The 15,949-nt window shown below is 47.8% G+C and overlaps 1 long non-coding RNA gene across 1 annotated transcript; it reads left to right on the forward strand.

The window, feature by feature from the left end:
• The first annotated feature begins 564 nt into the window (after positions 1–564).
• On the forward strand, positions 565–3,257 carry LOC123412076. The gene is made up of 2 exons (XR_006613402.1): positions 565–764; positions 3,067–3,257. It is a non-coding gene; the product is annotated as an uncharacterized LOC123412076 (long non-coding RNA).
• Positions 3,258–15,949: the final 12,692 nt, after the last annotated feature.

Here is a 15,949-nt window from a genome sequence, read left to right on the forward strand (position 1 = left end):
GGGGTTCCTTGGTAGTTGCTACCTCTATAAGCATTACTCAGTCCCTCTCCATGTAGAAATTTTTCTCATAGAGATTGTGTTGTGCAATATTTTGTCCTGCGTTCAGAAATTTGTTTTTGGAATCTAGCCCTTTTTGCCGTCATATGCTTGTGATCTCTTGAGAAAGCTTGTCGTGCTACTTGTTACAGTAAGCCACATTTCATTCTCAGATGCTATGTGTTGTTGTAATCTTGTTCTAAATAATAAGGATTCTTTCAGACTTCAGTCATTCGTTGTTGGATTCTGTTCTTATAGCTGCTGCTACATATGGTTTCTTAATCTTGGCATGCGAGCTTAAGCAGTTTCTTGTGATGCATCTTTATTATCTCTGTTAAGAATTGAGTTAAGCTTCAGTAATGTATTCTGTACTGAACTTCTGAATTCTTCTGATAGCCAATCTGCTACTGTTTTCCGATAAGTATGATCCGAACTGAGTTAAGTTTCTTGCTATGATCTGAACTGAGCTATTCTGTTACTTGCTGCTAGCAGATTCGTGATGGAACCGTCCGGTTTAGGAGTAGCAGAACCGGGCGAGGACGGTCGCGACCAAGAACTGGCCCATGAGCGCTCCTACGCCCCCTCCAATGGAGCCGGACCCGCGGTGGCGGAGACGAGGGTGGCGCCCAACTCGTCTGGACTGGAGTGCGTTCCTGAGCGTTTCTTGGTTTCCTCTTGCGCAGTTCAACTCGTTGCGCGCGGGAGAGGCGATGCATAGGAAGGAACGGGTATGATCTTACTACTCGCTCGCTCTCTTGTGATTTGTTGCCCAATCTTTCTGGTGTGATAGCATGCTTTGCACTTGATAGGAGGTGTTTCTTGATTTGTCTATTTGGTGTGATAGCATGCTTTGCACTTTTGCTGCGAGTGAAAAATGTGGGGATCATGTCTTGGCAATGCTTGCTGTCATATTTTGGCAAGAAGAAATCTTGATGCCAAAATGTATCAGTTTCCATTGTAGATGAATGTCGTTACAGTAGTTTCCAATCTGGATGGCACTTGGCACTCACTACTAGCTCACATTTGGCTTAACTTAAAGCAATAGGTTGGCCTCTCATTTGAGGTTAGTACAGTAGCAGAGATACTTCTAATCTACTTGTTAGACATTGCAATGGGATCTGCAGTAGTTTTGTTGGTTTATGATTATTCTGCTTTGTTCAACACATGATTTACACATTGAAAAAACTGGTTACTCATGTAGCATTTGAACTCAGATTTCCATACACTACTGTTTGTGCATTTGAGGAACTTGGCTCTAGAGTGTGTCATCACTGAGGTACTGTTAGATAGAGCATCTGTTAGTGGTCTTTCACTTGTGTGTCAGATAGTGTACACATTAATTGCTGTTTTGAGTTGGCGGTCAAACCAGCACTTTGTTATCATACTAAATCGCATGGGTTGCATTGTATCATCTGGGTAATCGCAAGAGAGGACTAGTTGTTCAGACTTAGGGGGTATGTTCTTCTGATTTGTGATGCTGATGGGACTTCTGCCCGTAGCATTTTTCGGTTTAGTTGGACTGAATTAGTGATACATAGCATTGGCAACATATATTACTAAAAAATAATTATTATAAATATATGTATGGCTGTGTTATAAATTAATGAATCATATTCATGTAGACAAATGAATAAATAATAGTGTTGTTTTATCATACTTCTACCTTCCTTAGAGTATGTACTATTATGCTTTTCAACTCCAATCAGCGACCATTTTTCTTTTGCTTCAAATGGTCAAATGTTGCTGTGATACTGTAGAATTAATGTCTTCTTTTGCTACCTGTAGGATCTGATGCTTGGTTCTTGTTTTCCTGATGTAGAAAGAAGGAGACTAATGTTGATTCCTGCTATTAGTCTCACCATTGGCTCCCTTCAGTACAGTCTGGAGAAGGGAGCAGCAAAAGCTGAATTTCCTGACAGTAAGTTTTCAATCAACATGCCCCCATTTGAAAATAAACAGGTTTTGCTCTACTATGACACATACGCTTCGAAGCTTCAACGTATTAAGAATGTCTTTATAAACCTGTTGCTAAACAGTGGTTTTGCTCTACAGCCTTTTGAACATTTACTGCAAGCTCATGGCGATCTAGCCTGGCTTAGCTGAAAGGGAAAAAGCTTAATTTTGCTGACCCATTTGCAAGAGGTAGCTAGCTTGATAGCACAGTACGTATGCATGCAGCCTTTAGGTCTGGTCTGAGTGTGATGCAGCAAGCAAGCAAGCAGCTTTGGGATGGATGGATGGATCGAAGGCATGGACGGGTCATCTTTTTCTCTCGCCTGGCCCAAAAGTACTACTATAGCATATGACCCTCTTGCAGTTCCATCCATCCATCCATCCATCTTAACCGGTGCTTACTAATTAGTTAGTTAACAATGATCTGCAACGCTGCAACTAATAACCACTGTTGAGCAACTGCATACATGGCGTCCAGATCGATCCAGTTCCACGATCAACCAACGCAATTATTAATTACAATGTAGCCAGTATCCATTCATTTGCATTTCTATCTTGAAAACATGGAAAAATGTGCTTACAAGACTAGCTAATTGTGTCTGCTTACTGTCTGGACGCATACTTTGGTACGACGTACGTGTGCTGCAGAGTACCTTAACCAGTGAGAGTACCTTACTATATCATTTCCAATAATAATTACTATAGTATTTGATGCTGCCTTCTTTTTTGAGTTATTCAAGTATGGGTCATTCAACTACATTTTTTGCCTACATACCGGTATATCTTACTTTAGATTAATCATTTCAGCTTCACACAATTAATTAAGGGCAAAAGGGGTCAATTTTAGGACTCTTCATAATTTAGCTGTCATTTTTTTGTATTTTTATTGTTCAGTCCATCTTTATAGGTTACATCAGTGGTAGTTGGTTTAATTGGCTAGACTCAAACTTCTCTCATCTGAGTTCAGAAACATTTGTCGCTTCAAGGTTTCCGCCATGGATTGCTTGTTTTTGTGCCTTGTTTCTATTCTTCATCTGTATCTTGTAGCTCTTACGAATATGGTTGTTTCTTCTACAGGACCTCCAGGCCTAAGAAAGTTGAAGTGCGAAGCCTTGAAGCCAATTGTGTGAAGCTCTACTTATCCAAGAATGCATATTATATATTGCAATAATAGACATATCTGCTTTGTAATAGATTGGAAAAATTGTAATATACTACCTTCGTGTTAATTTGATGAATTTCACATGTCCTTTCTGCTCTATTTGAAATATTCATATCGTATGCGATTTGAGAATGTGTGAAATGAAAACCTAACCAGAACTTCTTGACATATGGGACAAATTATGAGAAGAACATGACAAGTGGGACCAACACACAAAACTAAAATTCAAAAGCCCAAAACTGAAACTGCACCAAATGTATTTGGGCACTAAAAGGCGAGGGCCCAAATTATAATGATACAAAAAAATTCGAAAAAAATACTAAAGTGGTTGTAAATAGGCTAAGGCCCAAAAAGAAGCCCAATAAGAAAAAGCCCCAAAAAATAAAACTAGCCCATGTGATCAATTGAAATGGGTTGGGCTGATTTCAACTATGATGTTTTGATTTCGTCGTAACTTTGCCACATAGGACTGCCACGTAGGACTGGGTTATATTGTCAATGACGATTTAGGATCGTCGTAAAGGTTACGACGATCCAGGAATCGTCGTAGAAGTTACGACGATTTCGATCAAAAGTCGGTGCTGTTCATTTGTGACGCTGCGTTTTCGACGCTTGGTTTTTCGTCGTGAGATCATCGTAAACTAAAGACCGTGACGATATAGCGACGAAAATATAGCGTCGTGTATTAGCATATTCCTTGTAGTGGGGGCTGGGTGGCGCTTGTGGGTGGTGGGCAACGACGGTGGTGCGGCCCTATCCTAACATGGATCTGCGTCCATTGCTTGGAGATGGACTCGCGTAGGTGGAGGTCGTCGTTTGGCGTCATGGTGGCGTCGATGGCGAAGGCACCTGCCAAGGCTGGTACCTCAATCTGATCTGAAGATAGACCAGTGGAAGATGGCGGCGACGACATATGTGAGTGCATCGGACCGGTTTGTGCCTCGGACCCGGTATGTGGCTCGGTCGGGGCCTCCGGCTTTAGATGTTAGGCTTAGGTGAGAGGTATGGGTATTTGGTCCAGCTTGCACCCCTTCATCATAAGGATAGGAGTAGCGACAGATGTTACCAAGATGGCGGATTCAGACATATTGTTTTACTACTTTATAAGGTCCTCGAGAATAATCAATAAAATGACCGCATGCATCTTCCAAATGCAGAGACCGGGGGGTCATCCTCCATTTGTAAAATAAAATAAAAAAATGTTGGAGCTGTTTCCAAATGTTGGCATGGTTAGGTAGCAAGATATGTTCTCATAATATTATGTGATTGCATTTGTTTGTTCGGATTGATAATAAAAACATAACAATTAGCACGGACTCTCGGAGGAGCTAGATAGGATATGTGCGTGTGCATTCATAGGGTTAAGTGCATGCGCGTGTATATAAACGCTTGCGTTTGTACTGTGTTGAACAAAAAAACTAGTATGTTTGTTTGTTCGGACTTACACATTTTTTATACACCGTGTATCTTATTACGGAGTACTAATTAATTTTCTATGTAATTTTAGAGCGAATAAATGAGAGCCAATAAATGTCATAATATTATTATGGAAACTAATTAATTTTGTGATTATTTTTAGGAGGCAATAAATGTCATAATTGTGTTACGGAATGCTAAATCAATTCGTTATGGATATTTTTGGAGTCAGTCAATCCATACCTACAGGATATTCCATGATGTGCGTATCATCTGAGGATCCTAATTAATTACGGCGAATTGTAGAATGGAAACACATAATAACAGGAATGAATAAAACAGAAAAAAATAATACTCAAAGAATCGGCCGTGCCTCTATATAAACAGCAGAAGGAACCAGCTAAGCACAAGAGGTCTACAAAAGAACCACAACCTGAAGGACTTAGGAGACGAAAACAGTACACAAATTCGTTATGGCTCTATTCCGGATCAACACACGTGTTTTGTGCTTGATGGCACTTTTGCTGGTTTCAACAACTTTGTTGTTGTGTGAAGCATCAGGGAGGAACATAGGTACATTTCTATTTAGCAGAGCTTATCAACAGTAGTATATAGGAATTTGTGTTTTCCTGTTTTTTACGGGGAAGGAATTTGTGGTATCCTGGCGCAAGATAATTTTTTTGATCCTATTTGCGTATACAATTCTCTGTTGCCAATGATATGAATGGCTCTTACAGGGTTATTATGTACTTTTTGTTTTTAAGACCAAGGTTATTAGGTACTAGTATTATGAAGTCTGATCGTTCAAGTTCAGACATGCATGTATTTTTGCAAGAGAAAAGAAGTGTTATGTTTCAACCGTACCTAGTACAGTAGTTATCTTTTTTTCCTTGAAAGTACCAACTTGAGCAGCCACGCTCATCCCCTTCTTTCAGTTCATATCCCTTGTAGTAGTATTTTTGCAAGAGAAAAAAATGTTAACATGGTTCTCATTGCACCTTTTATTTTTGATTGTTGTAGGCCTTGAAGATGCCACTTGCGGTGCGGGGTACCATGAACCCTACTCTCCTCCCCCTTGTGCGGATGCTAAGTTGTGTGATCACTTCTGCAAGCAAGATGGTAAGGGAGATGGGACCTGCCGTAACGGTGCATGCTGTTGCTCCAGAAGTTTGTAGCAAGAAAACGACCGAGAATAATATTTGGAAATAAAGATTCAATTGGGAGCATTAAGAATTGTATTTCTTTCTGGAGTAATTTGAATGAAACTTCTTGATTTTTGTATACTCTTCGTACTCGAATCACTGTCATGGATTATTTTTCTTGGACCCGGATATGTTGGAACATTCCATCTGGGAGGAGGATCCATCGATCCAAACGGTCTTTGGAGGGATCGTTTCCGACAGAACAAAAACATTCGGTCCGTGCTCGTTTGCAGAAACAAAATAATGTCAGGTACAGGTACAGCTCGTTTGCACTAAAAAAAACCAAAACCCAAAAAGGAAAATAAAACAGATTAATCTGGCCAGTCAAATTAGATCTATCCTTGATAACGGTTTTTCATCTGGCTAAACAAATCAGACCAATCTTTGATAACGTAATTAATTTAAGGTCAGAACTCAGAAATCACTGTTTTCTTTTGCTTTTCGAGGATAAAACACAGCTTTATTACATGTGCACGTGTTGGGCATTTCACCCATTTCAACGACATCAACCTCTCATCGGGTGTTTCATCCACCCACAAGAAATCCTCATTGGCAGTCTAGTTAAGCACGTAGATGAGCTTCGCCATTCGCGATTCTCCTGCATACCTGAATGTCACATTTGGAGAACCACAACCTCTTAGAGCATCTCCAACGACCACGCAATCATCCTGCACGTTAAAAACAGTTTGGTGTGTTGAAATAGCGACTTTTAAGGCCGGAGTGCGCTCGTTTCAGCGGTCGTCACAAAAAACAGCACGCGCGAGCCGCTCCAATAGGGCACGCGAGCAGCTGGCGCTTGCAATATGTTCATTTTTGATAATATGGTTATATTTCAAACATCAAAACAAGACATATCATAGTTTAAAACCACCCAACCAAGTTCATCATGACATAAAAGTTTGAAATCATAACACATCACATCATCATTCAACCAAGTTCAAAATCACCCAACCAAGTCCATGACATAAAAGTTCAGACAAACAAATGGTACATCAACAATCATGCCGCAGCCTCATCTTCGTCCTCCTCTTCCTCCGATTCTTCTTCCTCATCTCAAGACATTTCATCCTCCTCCTCTTCATTGACGCGCGCCGCATCATCATGGAAAGCTCGTAATGTGTTGGCAAGATCTTCAACGGCATCATGCGAAGTATTTGAGGCTTACCGAAAGACATGCGTCCACCCATGTCATCCGAAGGTTCTCCCATGCCTTCCATGAGAGACGCAAAACTCATGCCTCCCATGCCCCTCATGGTAGCGCCGAAGCCACCCATGCCTTCCATGCCCCCCATTGTAGTTCCCAAGCTACCCATGCCTCCCATGCCGCCCATGGTAGCTCCGAAGCCACACATGCCTCCCATGGTAGCCATGCCGCCTATATCACCCATGCCACTCATGCCGTCCATAGAAGGCATGTGTTGGAACATTCCATCTGGGAGGGATCGTTTCTGACAGAACAAAAACTTTCGGTCCGTGCTCGTTTAATTTGCAGAAACAAAATAATGTCAGGTACAGCTCGTTTGCACTAAAAAAACCAAAACCCAAAAAGGAAAATAAAACAGATTAATCTCGCCAGTCAAATTAGATCTATCCTTGGTAACGGTTTTTCATCTGGCTAAACAAATCAGACCAATCTTTGATAACGTAATTAATTTAAGGTCAGAACTCAGAAATCACTCTTTTCTTTTGCTTTTCGAGGATAAAACACAGCTTTATTACATGTGCACATGTTGGGCATTTCATCCATTTCAACGACATCAACCTCTCATCGGGTGTTTCATCCACCCACAAGAAATCCTCATTGGCAGTCTAGTTTAGCACGTAGATGAGTTTCGCCATTCGCATTTCTCATGCATACCTGAATGTCACATTTGGAGAACCACAACCTCTTAGAGCATCTACGGACAGACTTTGACATGTCCATGAGCACTATCGGTGAAGACTTAAATTTGTCTTCTCACAACCAGACACCTCAAATATCAATATCTCAAATCCATATAAATTTAAGCAACTATGTCGCTGCATTACACACATCGTCCGACTACTCCATCTTACTAACATACCATCAAACTATCAAAAATTGGCATGTTTGCTATGGTGGAGTCCACGACTGCCCTTGCCCTTCCCAACGCCGTTGCTCTCCTTCTCGCGGAAGTACCGGTTGAAGACGCAATAGTGGTCGAGCAGGATCTGCTCGTTGCCGGAGCTATCCTCACCGTCGTTGTCCTCCTTCTCCTACTTCAATGGTTGTGTGGACGTTTCACAGACAGCCCGATTCTGCTCTCAAGGGCGCGTGTGTTCCTTCGCCGCCGTTTCCTCACAATGCTGACGTGGATGGCTTCTTCCTCTTCGGTTGTTGCATCAGCCGCCTCCGCTGCCGCAATTTCCGTCATGATAAGGTCCTTGGTGGCCCTTATCCTATCCTTCCTACGGCGGGCCACCCGTTCCAGGTGGGACTCATAGTCTGCCCGACCGGTGATGGGGAAAGAGAGATTTTTCGGCTCTTGGGACCGTGTTGATCCAGCCCCATAGGATCCGAGCGCATGTTGAGCCGGCGCTATGTAGTCGCGCTACACAGATCCTTCCGTCGGACGGGCGTTGTCCTCCCAGGAGCGGCGAAGACCATTGCGGGTCGCCATTGCCTCCTCCAACCGTCACGGGATGACACCCAAGTCGACGGATCCGAACTGGTTGGAGTTAGATCCGTTGCCCGCCATGTCGGAGACTGCCGGAAATAGTTGGAGGTGGGCTTGGGTGGTGGGGGGAGTGGAGTGTGAAGTGGCTAGGGTTTGGTCCCGTGAGTGAGGACGAATATATATGAGGTCATTGTGGTCGAGAGGCACGCGGACGTGGTGGATACGCCTCATATCCGCCCCATACTTGGGCTAGATACGTGGGGTGTTGGTAAGCCCAGGTGTTTGTGGCCCGTTTGAGGCGCTCGTCTCAGTCAGATTTTCATGATCGGTCATTGACCACATGGGTCGCCCGGATGTTTAAGGCCAATTTGGAGCGCCCGGTTGTAGATGCTCTTATGAACTTCCAAATGTTTGAGCCCTCTGATTGGACAGCTCTTGCCCAATGCTAGTGGCTCCTGTCAGCAACCGAGAATCTGCCTGCATTTACCAGCAACTAAGAGCATCTATAGCCGGACCCCTCAAATACGGCCCCTCAAACGCCCGTGGACGCGTCCGAGCGCGTCCGCATGCACTGATCGGGTGCGCCTTATTTTTTGCCTTCCACCTGCATCGCTCATATCTGAACCCTCATATCCATACAAAGGCATGCGACGCTACGTAAAACAAGAGATCAACATCTTCTATCGGATCGGATTGCTTCGTTGAACACAAGGATCATAGTTCATCGGCAGAGTCATACTACAAACTACTTAAGCATAATTAAAATATGAACAAAACGGGGAGGGCAATTTCTTATCATCGATTTATCCTCTCCCAAGCTTGTGCAACATGTTCATGATCTTTCTATTTAAAATTCGTTATTTGATTTCTAAGGGAGATGATCTTAGGAGGAGGAAAATACTTGGTAATAAAAACATCTTTACACTTATCCCATGTTCCAATATTGTTACGTGGTGAAGATGAAAACCAAAGTTTAGCTTTCTCTCTTAGTGAAAAAGGAAACAAATTTAATTTCACAATATCATTATCCATGTCCTTTTTCTTTTCATATCACAAAGTTCAACAAAGGTATTGAGATGTGAAGCGGGATCCTCATTACGACTTCCCGAAAATTACTCTTCCACGACAAGATTCAGTAATGCAGCATTAGTATCAAAAGCATCCACACTAGTGGCGGGTGGTATAGGAGTACTAATAAAATCATTGTTATTAGTATTTTAGAAGTCACACAACTTTGTAGTATCTTGAGACATGGTGACCGAGCAAGCAATAGTAACAAGCAAGACAAGCAAACTAGAGAGCGAAGGTCAATCCAGTGACAAGCTAAACAAGCAAAGATAAATATTTTTGTATTTTTTTATGACACAAACTAAATATACCAACAATTAAAAAGAGGAACAGGTGAATGATATTTTGTGTGGAGTTACTTCGTAGTTAGTGGTGATATTCCCCGGCAACGGTGCCAGAAATCCTTCCTGATACTCGTGATCTGTGTTGGGTTTTCCGTGAAGAGGAATGGGTTATCGGAGCATAATGTGGGTAAGTATTTCCCTCATTTATGAAACCAAGTTTCATCGAACCAATAGGAATATCAACCACGCCCGTCTTCAGCGACTGAACACAAAAGAACGACTTGCACCCAACACGGGCAAGAGGGTTGTAAATCCTCTTGTCTTATTATTTGCAAGCGAGTGTGGTGTGTAGATAATTGTAGATAGCAAGATAAAATAAAAACAAGTAACTAACAGCAAGGTAATGAAGGTTTTATCAATATGTTTTGAATATACCCGGGGGCCATAGCTTTCCCTAATGGCATCTCTCATGAAAAATAGCATACGGTGGGTAAACAAATTACAGTTGGGAAATTGACAGAAAAGTGGATAGGTATGCGATATTCACAGCAATGATCATGCGTATATAGGCATCATGTCCATACAAAAATAGGACGACTCCTGCCTGCACCTATTAATATTAGTCCACTCATCGACCCTTATCCAGCATGCATCTAGAGTATTAAGTAAACACATAGTAATGCATTGAGAACGATAACATGATGTAGACAAAGTGAACTCAAGCAATATGACTAAACCCCATTGTTTTATCCTTAGTAGCAGCAACACAAAGACGCATATTGTCCCCATCTATCACCGGGATATAGAAATTTGGGAGTTTGAACCTACCACAACGCACCTCTCTTGTCGAACAAATATCGATCTAGTTGGCCAAACTATTTCAATAAAATGGAGAGAATTATGAAGCTATCATAATCATGCAAATAAGAATCATATAAGTATTCAGAAGTGACTCAAATATTTCTTATGAATAATATGAACATAAACCCACAATTCATCGGATCCCAACAAATGCACCGCATAAAAGAATTACATCATATGGATCAAAGCAAAGATGTGATGATCATTGTATTGAAGATCAAAGAGAGAGAGAGCTTCCAATCTAGGTACTAATTATGGACCCGTAGGTCTGTGGTGAACTACTCACATATCATCGTGAGGCGGCAAGGTTGATGAAGAGGCCCTCCATGATCGATTCCCCCTCCGGCAGGGTGCGAAAACGGATCTTGAGATGGCCTCCCATCGGAACAGAGACTTGCGGTAGCATTAAAAGTGTTTCTTGGACTCCCTGTGGTGTTTTTAGGGTAGATGAGAATTTATAAACCAAAGAACGGAGTCAGAAGGGCCACGAGGGAGGCACAAGCTATTAGCCCCCCCCCCCCCCCGCTGCTCTCTGTTGGCTTGTGGCCCCCTCGTAAGGCCTCCAGCCTTCTTCCGATGCTCGTTTGTGTCGTCGTTTTCTCATGACAGATGTCATGGGGTGGCTAATCGTACGTGGTTGGGACCGAAAGGACGACGTCGGGCTCCAGAGATGGGATTGGGAACGAGCGGTGTGAGACACACGAAGTACCCAGGTTCAGAGCCCTCCGTGGGAGGTAACGCCCCTAGTCCTGCTGGAACTGATTGATGATCGAGTTGGGGATACCATACGCTTCTTGAGCTGTATGATGGAGAAAGAAGAAGGAGATGAGAGCTCTCTTTTCCCATCCCATGTGTGTGAGTGTGTGATCGGCCGACCCCTTGCATGGGGGAGTGCTAGGAGTTTTATATGCCAACCCCCTGGCTTACAATAAGAATAGAATGTACCGGGTGGGACCCGGCTAGCAGCCTGTGGAGCCGGCCAAGGGGCCCACCGGCTGGAGAAGTCTTGTCGCAAGTGGTCTCCGTCGGCTGCTGTGTCCCGTGTGGTGCTGGGGCCCGCCGGCTGGGCGTCGCCATTGGTGCATGCTTGTTACGAAGCGGCGTGCGCAGCGTTATGCGCGTCGCCTTGTGAAGCCGGCTTCAGTTAGCGTACGACCGACCACTCTATTGTCACGTCGAAGCAGGTAATGGAGTGGATGGGGGCGTGCTCGTCACTTTGTTGTCTCGGCTAGTCGCAGTCGGTGACGGTCGTGGTACGAAACCTCCACTATATTCTCACGTGGTCAGGTCAGCGATACCTTAGACGCTGTAGCCATACCTTTGGTGATGATGCCCCTGACGTGGTTTGTCACGGTGATGTGACTGAGGCTGACCCGCCGTCTAGTGGGGCGCAGTCGATTCGAAGGTGGAAGGGGTGGCCTTGCCCGAGTCGGCTCCATCGTGCAGCTGGCCACTCGCAGCCGGCCCTCGTGGGGAACCAGCCGTCCTGTGTATATTTTTTAAAGGGGGGCTGGAGGAGTCCTTCCTTTTGTCCTACCCTGGGGTTATCCCCCCGTCAGTAGTCCCCGACGCAGGGGAGGCCCGCCGCCTGGAGCGGCGGACCTCGCCTGCTTGGATTTCATCTTTTGTGCGTCCCGGGGCTATAGCCGGATCGCCTGCTCGCCGGAGCCGGATAGGGTCATAGCCGACCGTTGCGTGAGCCTCTTCGGGCTCTTCGGCATGCAGAGCGAGGGCGCCAAGCATGGCACCCCGCTGGCCGAGGCCTGGCAGGCCACACACATGACAAGACCGGGCCGCGAAGCGAGGTCCACCCGACGGCAGCCTCGGCTCATGCGCGCGGATCTTCTGTGGACTCGGGGGCGATGATTGGTGCTCCAGAGGTGCAATTATGTCGCTCGCGCGACGCGGAGGTAGTGTGGCATGCGCGTCAGATACTCTCCTCACTACCCCGCGTGGGGTTTAAATGGGCAGGAGGAGAGGTCGAGGGATCCATTTTCTCACCCGTCCTCGCCCCATGTCTTCTCCGACGCCTCCACTCCCCACCCGAGAGAGAGAGACGTTGCTAGCGAACCTGTTGCCGCTGTTGCCCGACGCGCCTCGTTGTGCCTGCTTCCTCTTTGGCCCCGTGTTCCGAGTCGTCGCCGAACATGTCGTCGACCCGCGGCGCCTGGGACGTCAGCGATATCGACGAGGAGCACAGCGAGGTCCTCCACCACTGTGACAAGTTGCCGCCGGCCGAGCTCGTCGCCGTGCATGTTTTGGGGCGGAGAAATTTCTGGCCCCGCGGGACGGCTAGGTGGTGATGTTCGCCGAGCATTTCGCTCGTGGGCTCGGGATGTCGGCGAGTTGTTTCTTCTCTAGCTTCCTGATGCACTACGGCCTGCAGCCGCATCATCTCGCCCCCAACGTCGTCCTGTAGCTGGCTGCGTACATCACATGTGCGAGGGTTTCCTTGGGATCGAACCGCACCTAGACCTTTGGCGCACACTTTTCTTCTTCAAGTAGTTGTCTGTGACGGACAAGCCCACCAGCGTGAAGCGGATGACCCCTTGCGGAGCGGCGCTCGTGTATCATCACTCTGGATCCGGCTTCCTGCACCTTCATTTGCAATATTTGGTGAAGATGTGGCAGAGGGGGTTCTTCTATGTGAAGAACCTCGACCCGGCGCATGAGCATGTCAATCTGCCCGCCTTCTTTGACGCGCCGCCAATTGAAAAAATGTCCTAGAAGTCGGAGCTGCTGCCTACGGCTGAGGAGGTGGGAGCGATCTGCACCCGGCTGGAGCTGATGTTCGAGGTGGAGGGCCTTCCGGGCATGGACCTGCTGGCCACCATGGTGTCGCGTCGAGTCCAGTCGTTCCAGCATCGCCCGCATCTCATCTACCAGATGAGCGACCGGCACGACCCATGCCGGCTCTCGACGAAGGAGATGCGGGTGCACTGGATGGCCAAATACGTGAACCAGATCTCCAACAACCCAATGGACGAGGACGACTGGAGCTGGGGCAACGTTCCCTACGACCGAGACCATCCGTCCCCTATGGTAAGCGACGCGTCGTCTCCCCTTTTCCTTAGTCTCTTTGTTGCGCTTTGTGCTTGATGTCGGGTGCCGAATGCGGCACCATTTGTTTTCCCGGCTCCGGATCTACGACCCATCGGCTGGTGATGTACTGGAGTCAGATCCGGAGTAGATTGAAGACACCGACGAGGTGGAGTCAAGAGTGGCGGACCGCGCCGGAGGCGAGATGTCGGAAGGTGACGCCACGGAATCAAGTGGATCCGAGCCGGTTGGTGAGTCCCTTAAGTTTGTGTTGCTGGGTTGGCCTGATGACGATGTTGAGTCATGAGAGTCGCGCGATGTAGCCACCACGGAGGATTTGGAGGAGCCGGAAGACACCCCCAGCGTGCCGAGGAGACGGGTGCGTCGAGCCGGCCGTGGCTCGGCTAGAGAAGAGCCGAAGGCCAGGAGGCGAGGCAAGTTTCCGAGTGGGACCCGTCGGGTTCCCAAGCAAGGATCCGGTGGTCCTCCAGCTGGTGGCCGCAGAGGCGGTGCGAAGAAGCGGTGGATTGTGCCGGCTCGGCCCTCCAGACGGTCGGTTCCTGTCAATACTTGGTAAGCTTCCCAACCAGCTTGTTTCCCCTTGTTTTTCTTCGCGAGGTTTATTGCTCATCTGAAGATGACGAGCAGGGCCGTGGGGCCCTGGCGAAGTCGGCCCGGACAGCGACGACGAAGGATGGGGGAATCTCCGAGAGGGAGAGCGTTGGCTGGGCCGAGATGGAGTCGGTGTAGCTGGTGCTAATCGAGCAGGAGGAGCATCCGTGGCAGGAGGCGGCTCGGAAGATGGTGGCCGGGGGGAGCCGCAGCCGGACGACTTCATCGTGGAGCCCCCGGCTAGGGAGAAGCAGTCCAAGAGGTCGCACGACCCTGCACGGCAGCGAGAGGCGGACGCATAGGCAAGCGAAGTGCAACACCTGGACACGGCCATAGCGGAGGCTGCCATGGGGCCCAAGCAAGGGCCTAATGACGCTCCGGAGGAGCCCGAGATGGCCCCTCAGTGGCCCGATGCTGCGCCACAAGGGCCTGAGGTGGCTCCGCCTGGGGCCGATGCCGCAACGGAAGTACCCGAGGTCACGCTAGAGGCGCCGGAGGTTGAGGTCCCTCCGCCAAGCATGGAGGCCCCACGCGGCGAGGCGGATGCCGTCGGTGATTTGGCAGCGAAGAAGGGAGGAGGGGCCACAGGAGTAGAGACCCCTGCCGTGAAGGAGCCTCACCAGCCTGACTCGTTGATGGAGTCGTCCGGGGGTACTCCTCTAGGAGTTGGCGCCATGGTGGAGTCGGCGTGCGGCCCGGCAGTACCCGGGGCTGTTTCCAGCATCGGGAGCCGGTCGATGGAGATCCGGGGCGCAGCCGACGGGAGCCTTACGAGGGGTGCCCTTGTGCGCCAGTGAACAGGATCGTCGTGTTGATTGCGGAGTTTGTCCACTGCCACAACCATGTGGCACAGGTGGCCCAGACGACGCGGGATTGGCTCCTTCACCTCGAGAAGTCGGTCGGCGTATGTTTCCTGCCCCTTAGTTTTTCTTCTTGTTTGGGATTTCTTCTGCTTCTTCCTTCAGTGTGGGTGCGCCGGTGCACCTAGTGGGTGTAGCCCCTGGGACTCGGGCCGTCTGGGAATCAGCCGGGTCGAGTCCTACTCGCAGCGAGTCTTTCTCTGTTGCTTTTAGTGGGGGCGCGTGAGCCCACCCACTAGGTGTAGCCCCCGAGAGTCGGGCTGGCTGGGAGTCCACCGGGTTGAATCTTACTTCTGGCAGAATCTTTATTTTTCTTTGTAGGACTACCATCACCGTCGGGTGACCACCAATAACGCGTTGTTGGGCCGGCACAAATAGGCGGAGGGCCAGCTGGCCGATCTCCAGAGCCGGCTGGACCAAGCCGGCCAGTAGCATGACGCGCTGCAGGAGGAGTGCGTCCGGCTGCGCCTGGAGGCGGACCTTCTTAGACGAAGAAGAAGGACCGCTAGGCGGCCCAGCATGTGGAGCAGGAAGAGTGGGATGCAACTCACCGCGAGGCCTGGGAGCAGCTGGAAGCGACCCACATTGTAGAGCTCGAGCGGCTATACAAGGTCCACCGTGAGGAATTGGAGCAGCTTAAGATTGCTCACAACGCGGTTGTGAAGGCCCAGGACAACCAGCTGGCAGAGGAGGTTGAGGCAACGCGGGTCAGGGCGTATGCGACTAGGGATCATGAACTAGAGGAGGAGGCTCATGAGGTGGACGCGCTCCTTTCCACTAAGTCCTGTGCGTCTTGTTTTATTTTCCTGGTGTTGATTTG

The sequence above is a fragment of the Hordeum vulgare genome, chromosome 1H (assembly GCF_904849725.1).
Source record: "Hordeum vulgare subsp. vulgare chromosome 1H, MorexV3_pseudomolecules_assembly, whole genome shotgun sequence".
NCBI lineage: Eukaryota > Viridiplantae > Streptophyta > Magnoliopsida > Poales > Poaceae > Hordeum > Hordeum vulgare.